Raw genomic sequence first — 13,492 nt, 5'->3', positions numbered from 1 at the left:
ACTTTGAGGCCGGATACATCCGCGAACTCCTCTAACGTATTCCAAATACATGTCAGGTCGCTCGTGGCGTCTCGAACATAGATTAAAAGGTCATCTGCGTATAAGGATACACAGTGCCACGTTTGCGCCAGAGGAATTCCCCAGCCTTCGCCCTCTCGTCGTAGGCGTATCGCCAGGGGTTCAACCGCTAGGGCGAACAGGAGGGGCGATAGCGGGCACCCCTGTCTGGTCCCTCTCTCCACTTTGAACTCTGGAGAAATGTAGGGTCCCAGCTGGACTCTGGACGTGAGTTGTGAATAGAGGAGCCTGGTGTATGCGGTCAGGCGTGGGCCAAAATTGTTTTTCGTGAAGACCTCGAACAGGTATGGCCATAAGAGAGTATCGAACGCCTTTTCGAGGTCTAAGATTAGGCAGGCTGCATTTGGGAACCGTTCATGCGTCACGTCTTGGATATGAAATAGCCTACGAAGATTGAGGAAAGTGTTGCGGTTCGGCACAAACCCATTTTGGTCGGGCTGGACCAGTTGGGGTATGACCTGGGCATATCTCATTGCTAGTAGTTTACCCAAGATTTTACAGTCCGAATTGAGTAGTGCGATCGGTCTGTAAGACGACGGGAGCCGGGGGTCCCTGTGTGGTTTCAGGAAGGAGACTATCATCGACTCCCTGAGGGAACTCGGCAAGACCCCCGCCGTGAGCGCGTCCTCGAACATGGCCGTCATCTGCGAGGCAAGATGAGCCGAGAATGTATGGTAGTATTCGAGAGGGAAGCCGTCCATGCCTGGGGCCTTATTCCTGGCTAGTGCTCCTATCGCCGCTTTAATCTCGGTGCGTGTTATTTTCTGGTCCAGGTCTTTCCGGATTGTTGGCGAAACTTGGGGGACAGGTAACGCGAGCAGGAAACTGTCCATCGCGTGGGGGTCTCCCCGGCTTGGAATCTGGTATATATGAGAGTAATAAGTGTAAAAAACTTGCATAAGTGTGAGTTGGGAGGTCTGGAGTCGACCGGACTGGTCGGTGATTTCTGTGATGGGTTTCAAGTCGGGGTCTTGTCTAGCTAACCAGGCCAGGAGTGTGCCCCCCGTTGCCCTCCCGGTGCACCCTGGTGGCGTATTTCCTGAAGTTATATTTGCGTAAGTCCCTCAATGTCGCAGTGTACTTTGTTTTGGCCTCCGCTACGCGCACCTGGGTCGCTTCTCCGCGGTCGTCCGCCTTAAGTAGAGTTGCCAGCACGTGTTCTGCATCATGTAATGCGCGCTCTAGGACCTTTCGCACCCCCACTATCTGTTGTATGCAGTGACCCCTCGCTGTCACTTTGTGCGCGTCCCACTCAATGAGGCTAGAGGATGCTGACCCCGCGTTGATTGTGAAATGTACCTGTAAGTGTTCCCCATGTTCGTGTGTGAATACCTGGTCTGTCAGGCATTCCCGAGGGAGTTTCCATGTCGGCACTGGAGGGTGGGGTGGTTTCCATCTAAGGGTAAGTATATGAGCGTCGTGGTCTGAAAGTACTCTACCCAGGTAGTCCGTGCGCCGAACTTTGGTGTGTAGGGTAGTCGAGCATAGGAATCTATCTAGGTGAACTCGGAGGTCGTGTGGGACGGAGTGGAATGAGTACAGTTTCGTTGTGGGGTTTAACGCCCTCCATGTGTCAGTAAGTGCCCAGTGTTGCACCCACGCTTTGAAAAGTTCAGTTTGTTTGTGAAGCGGTGAGCGGGGCGGTGGGGGGCGGGAGCGGTCGAGAGTCGTGTCTAAGACACAGTTATAATCCCCTCCTAATAGCCAGGGGGCATGGGTGTGGTGTGCCAATGTGTTCGTGAGGCGAGTCCAAAAAACGTTTTGCTCTACGTTGGGGCGTATATACTGCCTATCAGGATTGACTGCCCGTCCAATTGCCCTTCCAGTAAGACATACCGTCCCTCCCTATCCACCACTCTGGACTGCTCTCTAAAGGGGACGCCCGGTCTGACCCATATCAATGCACCCCTGGCGAATGCAGAGTACCCTGTGGCACACACTATGCCCCTCCATTTTTTCTGTAACCTACCATCCTCCGTCGTTGTCAAGTGAGTCTCTTGTAAGAGAGCTATGTGGGCCTGTTGTGTTTTTAGATAAGCGTAGACAGCATAGCGCTTACTCGTCGTGTGCAGTCCTCTGACATTGAGTGTGATGAACGTAATGTCTGTATTAGGGATTTTCTTCATGGGGGATTGTTAGTCGTGTTGGTCGGTCCGTCCACCACCGATTGCCCACTACCGGAGCCACACCCGCCTGTGCACTCTCCCTCCACATGTGTCCCTTCAGAGACCAACTGTCCGCTCCCATAAGGGTATCTGGGTAAAATGGGATAGGGGGTAACTTAATAACAACTTCCGGGAAACAGTCCCAACTAAAGGGGCCTATTGCTGGGCACAATAAGTCCAAACCATACATCTCGTACTGTCTCTAGTTCGTTTGGTGCGAGGGGGTGAAGCGACGGTACCGCCGTGGGTCCTGGGCCTGGCCGCCCGCCGCACCGCTCCTCTGTGAATGCATGTGCTTACGCCATTACCTTATTTGAGGCTTTACGGTGTCTCCCGCTGGTGAACTCGCTCGGGTATCTTGGTCTTACCGCGGTCCACGTCTGCATCCCTCAGATGAGCGTATCCGCCGTCTGCGGAGTTACCAGTGGTGGAGAAGCTGAGCCGTCTCTGGAGGTTCGGGCGTTGCTCCGATCCTCATCTTCGGATGTGAAGATGTGGGGGCCTCGGTCCTCCTCCAGGTCGATGTCTGTCTGCCGGACCTCCGTTGCCGCTTGTAGGGCCCTCCGTCTATCCGCTATGATTTGTTCCAAATCCGGGGCGCGTGGGCGCTGGGAGTCGACGGGCGACTCATCTGCCTGAGAGTGACCTTTTTGGATCGTAATCGCTGCCTGCTGGACGAGGAGCTCGACGGCGTGCCTCCACGTTCTGACAAGTTCTGGTTGTGATGATCTAACCAGCGCCTCGCCTCCGCTGGGTCCGTGAAGAAGTGTGTCGAACCTCCGTATATGATTTTTAGGCGGGCCGGGAAGAGGAGGGCATATTGTATCCTGTGTTGGCGCAGGGTTTGCTTCACCGCCTGGAATGTGGCGCGCTGGCGCTGCACCGCCTGGGAGTAGTCTGGGAACCCCATCACATTTTTGTCTTCCACCCTGAGTACTTTCGCTTGCCTGGCCGCCCGCAGGATTGTGTCCTGTCTTGGTAATGTAGTAACTTGAGCAAGAATGGTCTGGGTGGGGAGCCAGCCGGTGGGCGCCCGGCCGGGACCCTATGCGCTCTTTCCACAGAGAAGAATGGCGTGAGGTCTTGGGTCCGGGTGAATGTCTTTATCCATGTCTCGATATAGTGAATGGGGTCTGCCCCCTCCACTTTCTCCGGCAGGTTGATCAGGCGTATGTTACTCCGGCGGGAGCGCCCCTCCAAATCGTCCGCCTTGCGTTCCAAGAAGTTAACCTTGTCCTGCAGTTCTTTGATGGATTTCTGGTTTTGCTGGACCTGTGGCTTCAGTTCGTGTAGCGTTTGTCCTTCCTGCTTCACCTTGTCCGCCAATTTCCTATGGTCATCTCGTAACAGGGTAATGTCCGAGGCCAATTCCCCGAATTTGGTCTCCATGGACACCCGGGAGCGCTCGATGGCTGCCAGCACTTTATCAAGCTTCGTTGACATGTCCGTCTCCTGCGGTGGCCCTCCGGTCTTTTGCTTGCGCGAGGGGCCCGGGGAGGGCGAGCGTCTCTGGGACGACGCCGGCGCTGTGGTTGACGTTCTCAGTGGTCTCCCCATTGGTGGCTCGGGTGACCCGCTGGCCCGATGTGGACTATCAGGACCGCCGCGTCTTGTTCCCTCCTCGCCTGCAGGCCGCGTCTCCCGTGGTGACGTCGTTAGGGAAAATACCGGTTCCAGTCACAGATCCCTACTCGGTGGTAACCTCTCCGCCCGACCCCTTCGTCAGGTAGGTCGGGTGTTGCCGAATCAGGTGAGGTGGGGTGTTGTTTGTCACGCACGTGCGTGGACCCCTGTCAATAAGGCGGCTGAGCTGGTGTGCAAGGCAGGGTCCGTGTTTTCGCCTTGCACGGTGTCGGGTGAGGTCCGGGTTGCCCAGGTGGGTCGGGATGGCTTGCTCCCCCCCAGTTGCGCACCCCCTACAGCTCCTCAGTCTCTCCGGGGGGCGACCGTGGCGGACCACCGGCACTGGCAGTGGAGTGCGGGGCCGTCCGGGTGGAGCGCCAGTCTTGGTGCGCGTGGGCCTTTACCCCAAAGTACCTGTTGTGGCCGCGGGTCTTTCTCGGAGGGCACCGCGCCTATGACGGCTCTGTGTCTGCAGGCCTCAGGGGTCTTGGCGTTCGGCTCCTCCGTAGGGCTATCTGGGCGGCGTGGTCGTCACCTCGCCGTCGCCCGGGCTCTCAGTAGTAGTCTCGCAAACCCGGGGGCAACAGGGGCACATCCAGGGACGCACTCGGTGGTGCTCTCAGGGGGCACCCACGCGGGGGCCGGGCTGTCCAGTCTCGTGGGCTTTTTGAGCCCCTCCGGTCCGCCGGGCCGCCCAGACGGATCAGGAACTGGGGGATCTCAACACCGCCGAGAGCGCTCTCGTCGTTAGCCGGGTGCGCAGAGTGTCCTCCGGGGGTCAGCGGGGGGCTCCGGGGCTCATCAGAAGGAGGCAAGTCTTGGCGCCTCGGGACCTTCGGCGTCAGTCTCTGGGCGCCGCCATTTTGGATGGGGTCTGGCGGCGATCGTTGCGGGTCATTTCGGGCACATCCCAGCCATGCTGTCAGCTGCTCCTACCGGGCGCGCAGAGCATCCACCGGGGTTCAGCGGGGGGCTCCGGAGCTCGCCATCAGGAGGCCGGTCTCGGTGTTGCGGGACCTTCGGCGTCAGTCTCTCGGCGCCGCCATTTTAGACGGGGCTCGGCGGCAAGTGTTGTGGGTCATTCCGGGCTCATCCCAGTCACGCCGTCGCTCTCAATGAGTCCCGAGGTGGTCGCGGGAGCACCTCATGAAAGTGCGGGGTATCGCACCGTTCTGCAGGTGGTATTTGGCAGCGGTGTAACGGGCTGCCGGCCGGAGCTCTAGGAAAGCTCGTCCGCCATCTTGGCTGGCTCGGCCACGCCCCCTTGGGGCGTGTGCTCTTGGAACTATTAAACGCCATAAATTTGGTTTTCTGCAGGTTAATTTCTAACCCTCTTTCTCTGCAGAAAACTTCAAACTTATTAAGAATCCTCAGTAGCCCCATGGGTGATTTGGATACTAGTAACGTATCATCGGCAAACATCATTGCCGGAATCAGTCGGAAGGCAAACTTGGGTGCATCTAGGTTTTTTTCAACCAAGAGAGAATCTACTAGGCCATTAATATATAAACTAAAAAGAGTGGGGGCAAGGACACATCCTTGGCGAACACCGCGCTTAATCGGGATGGGGCGGTTAGCTCACCATCCTTGCCAAACCTGATTTGCGCGAAATTGTCCTCATGAAGCCGTTTGATGAGATGGGTTAAATGTTCGGGAACCCCCAACTCATTGAGGACTGTCCACAGTTTTTCCCTTGGAACTAGATCGAAAGCTGACCTCAGGTCTACGAATACTAGGAAGAGACTGCCACCCTCCAGACACACGGTTTTCCAGTACAGCAGCTGTAATCTGAGTACTTGATCCAAGGTAGATAGTTTTTTCCTGAAACCGGCCTGTAAAGGGGACAGGATCTTCTGTCCTTCCATCCAATTTTGTAGCCTGAGCAGCAGGATGCGCGTAAAGATTTTTGGGGTAATATCAATCAGGCTGATGGCCTGTAATTGGTTGGCAAGAGTGGTGAGCCTTTTTTAAAGATTGGGATTATTTTCGCACTAAGCCAGCTGGAAGGGATCCTCATACCCTACGATATAGCATTGTACTTGTTGTTCTCTCATTATCCCTAGGTCACTCCCACAGAGCCATGATTCTGAAGAACATTAATCCCTGCACCTGGTAATGACAACTGTCCGTCTCCTGCGGTGGCCCTCCGGTCTTTTGCTTGCGCGAGGGGCCCGGGGAGGGCGAGCGTCTCTGGGACGACGCCGGCGCTGTGGTTGACGTTCTCAGTGGTCTCCCCATTGGTGGCTCGGGTGACCCGCTGGCCCGATGTGGACTATCAGGACCGCCGCGTCTTGTTCCCTCCTCGCCTGCAGGCCGCGTCTCCCGTGGTGACGTCGTTAGGGAAAATACCGGTTCCAGTCACAGATCCCTACTCGGTGGTAACCTCTCCGCCCGACCCCTTCGTCAGGTAGGTCGGGTGTTGCTGAATCAGGTGAGGTGGGGTGTTGTTTGTCACGCACGTGCGTGGACCCCTGTCAATAAGGCGGCTGAGCTGGTGTGCAAGGCAGGGTCCGTGTTTTCGCCTTGCACGGTGTCGGGTGAGGTCCGGGTTGCCCAGGTGGGTCGGGATGGCTTGCTCCCCCCCAGTTGCGCACCCCCTACAGCTCCTCAGTCTCTCCGGGGGGCGACCGTGGCGGACCACCGGCACTGGCAGTGGAGTGCGGGGCCGTCCGGGTGGAGCGCCAGTCTTGGTGCGCGTGGGCCTTTACCCCAAAGTACCTGTTGTGGCCGCGGGTCTTTCTCGGAGGGCACCGCGCCTATGACGGCTCTGTGTCTGCAGGCCTCAGGGGTCTTGGCGTTCGGCTCCTCCGTAGGGCTATCTGGGCGGCGTGGTCGTCACCTCGCCGTCGCCCGGGCTCTCAGTAGTAGTCTCGCAAACCCGGGGGCAACAGGGGCACATCCAGGGACGCACTCGGTGGTGCTCTCAGGGGGCACCCACGCGGGGGCCGGGCTGTCCAGTCTCGTGGGGTTTTTGAGCCCCTCCGGTCCGCCGGGCCGCCCAGACGGATCAGGAAGTGGGGGATCTCAACACCGCCGAGAGCGCTCTCGTCGTTAGCCGGGTGCGCAGAGTGTCCTCCGGGGGTCAGCGGGGGGCTCCGGGGCTCATCAGAAGGAGGCCAGTCTTGGCGCCTCGGGACCTTCGGCGTCAGTCTCTGGGCGCCGCCATTTTGGATGGGGTCTGGCGGCGATCGTTGCGGGTCATTTCGGGCACATCCCAGCCATGCTGTCAGCTGCTCCTACCGGGCGCGCAGAGCATCCACCGGGGTTCAGCGGGGGGCTCCGGAGCTCGCCATCAGGAGGCCGGTCTCGGTGTTGCGGGACCTTCGGCGTCAGTCTCTCGGCGCCGCCATTTTAGACGGGGCTCGGCGGCAAGTGTTGTGGGTCATTCCGGGCTCATCCCAGTCACGCCGTCGCTCTCAATGAGTCCCGAGGTGGTCGCGGGAGCACCTCATGAAAGTGCGGGGTATCGCACCGTTCTGCAGGTGGTATTTGGCAGCGGTGTAACGGGCTGCCGGCCGGAGCTCTAGGAAAGCTCGTCCGCCATCTTGGCTGGCTCGGCCACGCCCCATTGGGGCGTGTGCTCTTGGAACTATTAAACGCCATAAATTTGGTTTTCTGCAGGTTAATTTCTAACCCTCTTTCTCTGCAGAAAACTTCAAACTTATTAAGAATCCTCAGTAGCCCCATGGGTGATTTGGATACTAGTAACGTATCATCGGCAAACATCATTGCCGGAATCAGTCGGAAGGCAAACTTGGGTGCATCTAGGTTTTTTTCAACCAAGAGAGAATCTACTAGGCCATTAATATATAAACTAAAAAGAGTGGGGGCAAGGACACATCCTTGGCGAACACCGCGCTTAATCGGGATGGGGCGGTTAGCTCACCATCCTTGCCAAACCTGATTTGCGCGAAATTGTCCTCATGAAGCCGTTTGATGAGATGGGTTAAATGTTCGGGAACCCCCAACTCATTGAGGACTGTCCACAGTTTTTCCCTTGGAACTAGATCGAAAGCTGACCTCAGGTCTACGAATACTAGGAAGAGACTGCCACCCTCCAGACACACGGTTTTCCAGTACAGCAGCTGTAATCTGAGTACTTGATCCAAGGTAGATAGTTTTTTCCTGAAACCGGCCTGTAAAGGGGACAGGATCTTCTGTCCTTCCATCCAATTTTGTAGCCTGAGCAGCAGGATGCGCGTAAAGATTTTTTGGGTAATATCAATCAGGCTGATGGCCTGTAATTGGTTGGCAAGAGTGGTGAGCCTTTTTTAAAGATTGGGATTATTTTCGCACTAAGCCAGCTGGAAGGGATCCTCATACCCTACGATATAGCATTGTACTTGTTGTTCTCTCATTATCCCTAGGTCACTCCCACAGAGCCATGATTCTGAAGAACATTAATCCCTGCACCTGGTAATGACAACTACTAAGACAAAACTGTGTTTAAAACATGGAGGTCACACAGCCTTGAGTGTTTCCGTGGTGTTTATTTACAGGGTGTGGATTACTGTTAGTGCATATTTACAAATAGGTGTTGGGGGGAAGTGTGAGTTGAAGGTCATGTCAGATGACAACACCGTGGGGACACCACCTTGTGTGATGTACACCTAGTCCAACAGACGTGTGCCAATGCTTGGCATTGTGGGGCAAGATAGTTCGCAGAGTGAATGCCAGGCTCAAGGAAGGGTAAAGTCAGTGGCGGCCCCTCTTTGAGCGGGTGGATGGTGCATTGCCACTGCTCTCTGCTGGATCCAGCCTCGGACTGCCCCTCCGTCTTGGAGCCAGAGCGGAGCCAGCTGTGGGGGCAGGTTGTTCAGGGACCACCTCCCTGTCAGTTGCCTCAGGTGATGATGGCGGTGGTGTTGGTGCCCTGTCCCGCTGGCCACTTGGGGGAGGGGGAGGTGGTGTGGTGCGGGATAACCACTCCCTCCAAAGAGCTGTTTGCTGCCCCATGAGGTCAACAATTTGTCCCATGCGGATGTCCATGGACCGCAACAGCTGGCAGGTCTGTTGCGAGTCTTGGTGTGCCCGATCCGCCTGTGCCTGCGACCGCTCGTAGGAGGCTTGCACTCTGGCAATGGCATCCAGGGTCTCGGTCCCAGGGTGGGCTGGGTCTTGTTCCCGATCTCGCCTTGCACCTGCACTCCTGTTTGTGAGCTGTGGTCGACTGATGCTGGCGGTTCCTGGTTTCGCCTGTCAAGTTGCGATCACCTGAGGGACAAGAATGTAAGAATCAATGCTGTGGACATGACAGGTTTGTTGTTGTTACATTACAAATTTCTAGGGAATCAGGATATGGTTGTTGGTGTCATCATGTTGGTGTGGTAGACAGTACTGTGCATTATGGTGGTGTGGAGGTGGGGAGACAATACTTGTATATGTGTGGTCCGGTCCTGCTATTGGATGGTGCCCCTGTGAATATGGCTACCTACCTGTAGGTTTGAAGGAGGAGATGTACTGGTCAGCAAATGGTGGGCAGACTCCATCTTGCTCTGGGATGGGACATGGGGGCCTGTTGGGAGTTATAGTGCTGGACCCACCCCCACCCTCCACTGTGTTGTATGTGTGCCATGCTGTTCCCACCAATCCTGGTAATTATGTATGTGTCTGTCATCCCCCCACCTAGGCGACTCTGCGTACCCAAACCGCTCGTGGCTGCTAAGCCCCCTACGGAATCCTACTACCCCAGGTGATATGCGATATAATGAGGCCCATGGCAAGACACGTCGGGTGGTGGAACGTACATTTGGACTGCTGAAGCCTAGGTTTCGCTGCCTGGATAAAACCGGAGGGGCCCTGCCATACTCACCCGCCGAAATATGCAAAATAGTGATTGCCTGCTGCATGCTCCACAACCTGGCCTTACGCGAGAATATTGAACTGATCATGGACCCTGCAGACCAACAGGTTGCTCCGCCTCCCATACCACCCATGTCCAGTGATGAGGATAGTGGGGAGGAAGAAGGTGTGGACCAGAGACGTCAGCTCATTGCTCGCTATTTTCCTTGAATGTGAGTAACTACCTCTTGTGCTGCTGTTCAATGCGTGATGTATGTTTGCTGGTGATGTGTGGATGTTGAGGTCCTTGGGAGTGTCCCTGGCCTTGGGAGGTGCCCTGTCCTTGGGAGTATCCCTGGCCTTGGGAGGTGCCCTGTCCTTTGCAGTGTCCCTGTCCTTGGGAGATGCCTTGTCCTTTGCAGTGTCCCTGTCCTTGGGAGGTGGCCTTGCCTTGGGAGTACCTTTTGAGGGGGAAGCCTGTGTTCCATGTGAATCCCTGTCCCCCAACACCCCTTGAGGATCCTGTGTGTCAACTCCAGGGTAGCTGATGTTGTGTTCTGTAAAAGATTTCCCTTTCCTAGGGGAAGGTGTCTGTTGCCTCCATGCCCTGCCTTGCTGCCTGTGCCTGCTTCTAGTGCAATACCCAGAAAATGAGGCCTGGTCAGAAATGTCACTCTCCCCTGAGACATCAAGTGGTGTGGATGGGGGAACTGAAGTAGAACATTGTCCATGCGACTGTTGTTTGGCTGCAGACACTGTGTTGGATAATGACTGAACTGTTCTGTGGAGACCAGCAACATCGCCATGCATCCCCTCCATAAATGCTACCACCTGCCCCAACTTCCTATCGTGGTCTTGGAATGCATTGATCATGTTGGTCTGCCCTACACACAGCTGTCGCAGCAGATCAACCGCCTCATCACAAAGGGCACTTTGTGTCACAGGGGCAGGGGCAGCGGTGCCTGCACCGAAGGCCACTCTGCTCCCCCTACTCTGGCAAGCACGAGCAGTACTTGTTGCAGTTGGTGGCAGTGTGGGCCCTGTGTGCTGTGTACCGACTGAAGGTGTAGATTGCCCACTCCCTGTGTCTACCAACAGTGCTGACTCACCACCACTGTCTGAAGATGGGGGCGATGGTGTCTCCACATGTGGGTCCACAGGGACAGTTCTGTCCCCCTCTCCGGGGCTGCTCTCTTCAGTCTCAGTCTGCCTGTGTGTGATCTCTGATCCGGATCCATTGCCACCACTGAGCTCCGTCGTTTGTGGGTCAGTGCCCTCGGCCAAAGCTGAAAGAGAGAGAAAAGAGGTATACTTAAGTGCCACACTCACGGACTGCAAATTACAAATTCAAAAATTCATTGACTGCTGACCAACATGTAGCACCCATCCTGCACACGAACCACCCCTACCAGACATCCTCATGTCAAACAACCGGGGGTGCCTGTGAAACATGTACATCGAACAAACAGGGCAAGTGCATGCAGACCATGGCATGGGACCACAGACCTCAACGGCATGTCCTGGGACACGGCACTACAATGCAACTGGTATGTCCACCTGGCTGAAATGGATGCTAATGCTCACTCTGCTAATGGCACCAACATGCAATTGCAGCACAACATACACACCACGGATGTCACTACTGTGTCTGAGCAGCAATACATGCATGCACTCACAAGTAACAAACACATTCAGTCTGCTTACGGCTAGTTTGCTGCTGCTCCCCTCTCAACCGGGCGGACAGGTCAGGATGCGTCACAGCTATGATACGGAGCATTAGAGGGGTCATGATATGTCGTGCAAGCCGGGATGATCTTGGAATCTGCCCCAGTGTCATCTCTGCCACATTCTTGCTGAGCCTGGAGATGTCGTCCCAGCGCTTGTGGCAGTGTGTGTGTCACCTATTGCACACCCCCACTGCCCATACAACACGTGCTATGGTCCTCCACACGGCCTTGCGAAGGTGCAGCTTGACCTACCATGAAGGGAGACAAGAGGGGGCAAGTCAGTGGACAGTTGGCCATTCACACGATAGGAGCAACACATATCTTTCAGCAGCCATGCAGAGTACAACACATGTGAAGGTCCCACAGCACACAGCCAAGATTGAAGAAGCCAGGAGTCAGTGACCACCTCATGCACACCAACATGTCCCCCACGGGGGCACCGTAGAGCCATTCATAGTGGCGGAGCACACCGTCCACAAGGACCGCCAGCTCCGCTGTGGTGAAGGGACGAGACCGGATCTCTTGAACTCTCGGCATGCAAGGTCCAGGACTGTGGCACAACAGCAGCAGTTGTTGGAGTGCTCAGCAGCAGCAGGTAGAGGTGATGGATGCAGGCAGCAGTTGTTGGATTGCTCAGCAGCAGCAGGTAGAGGTGATGGGTGCAGGCAGCAGTGGCTGGAAGCAGTGGATGTGTGCTGCTGAAATTCACACATTTATAGGGCCCTGAGCTGATATCAGTGGCACACGCCTGCAGCAATTGGTTTTCCCGGGCTGCCTCATTCAAAATGAGCCAATGACTGGCCCTGCTGTGGCGGTGCACGGCTTCCGCTATTTTTGAAATCGCTTACGCGCCCCGCTTTACCTGTTTCCATTGGCTACATGTGCAAGGACCAACACGGTCACATCCCGCCAACCGCATGTGCGCACTACCATGATGGTGCATCTTTTGAAAATCATAACTCACTGGCATCACAATGGCGGAGCACACATTCCGCGGAGGCGGGGCAGGTTAACACATATATTTGAATGTGCAAGTGGAAATGGCAGTTGGTATCCCCCCTTTCGGTCACATAGCCGCACCCACCGCTGACCGCCGTGTGCGGGCAGTCACCCACTGCCGTGTGCGGGCGGTCACCCACCACCGGGTGCGGGCAGTGGGTGACCGCCCTGTGTATTGATGTTACCCTGGCATGGATGGCCATGGCCGGTCACCCACTGCTGTGTGCGGGTGGTCATCCACCGCCGGGTGCGGGCGGTGGGTGACCGCCCTGTGTATTGATGTTAACCTGGCATGGATGGCCATGGCCGGTCACCCACCGCCATGTGTGGGCGGTCACCCACTGCCGGGTGCGGGCGGTGGGTGACCGCCCTGTGTATTGATGTTACCCTGTCATGGATGGCCATGGCCGGTCACCCACCGCCAACCATGGCCGGTCACCCACCGCCGGGTGTGGGCGGTGGGTGACCGCCCTGTGTATTGATGTTACCCTGGCATGGATGGCCATGGCCAGTCACCCACCGCCGGCCATGGCCAGTCACCCACCGCCGGCTGCGGGCAGTGGGTGACCGCCCGCACACGGCAGTGGGTGACCGGCCATGGCCATCCATGCCAGGGTAACATCAATACACAGGGCGGTTACCCACCGCCAACACCCGGCGGTGGGTGACCGCCCGCACACGGCGGTGGGTGACCGGCCATGGCCATCCATGCCAGGGAAACATCAATACACAGGGCGGTAACCCACCACCCGCACCCGTCGGTGGGTGACCGGCCATGGCCGGCGGTGGGTGACCAGCCATGGCCATCCATGCCAGGGTAACATCAATCCACAGGGTGGTCACCCACCGCCCACACCCGGTGGTGGGTGACCGCCCGCACATGGCGGTGCGTGACTACCCACACCCGGCGGTCAGCAGTGGGTGCTGCTATGTGACTGAAAGGGGAAACCAACTGCCATTTCCACTTGCACATTCAAATGTATGTGTTAGCCTGCCCCGTCCCCTCGGAATGTGTGCTCCGCCATTGCGATGCCAGTGAGTGATGATTTTCAAAAGATGCACCATCGCGGTAGTGCGCACATGCGGTTGGCGGGGTGTGACGTGTGACCGTGATGGTCC

This window comes from Lissotriton helveticus, chromosome 2_1 (genome assembly GCF_964261635.1).
Source record: "Lissotriton helveticus chromosome 2_1, aLisHel1.1, whole genome shotgun sequence".
Lineage (NCBI taxonomy): Eukaryota > Metazoa > Chordata > Amphibia > Caudata > Salamandridae > Lissotriton > Lissotriton helveticus.
Note: the sequence above shows the minus strand (reverse complement) of the source record.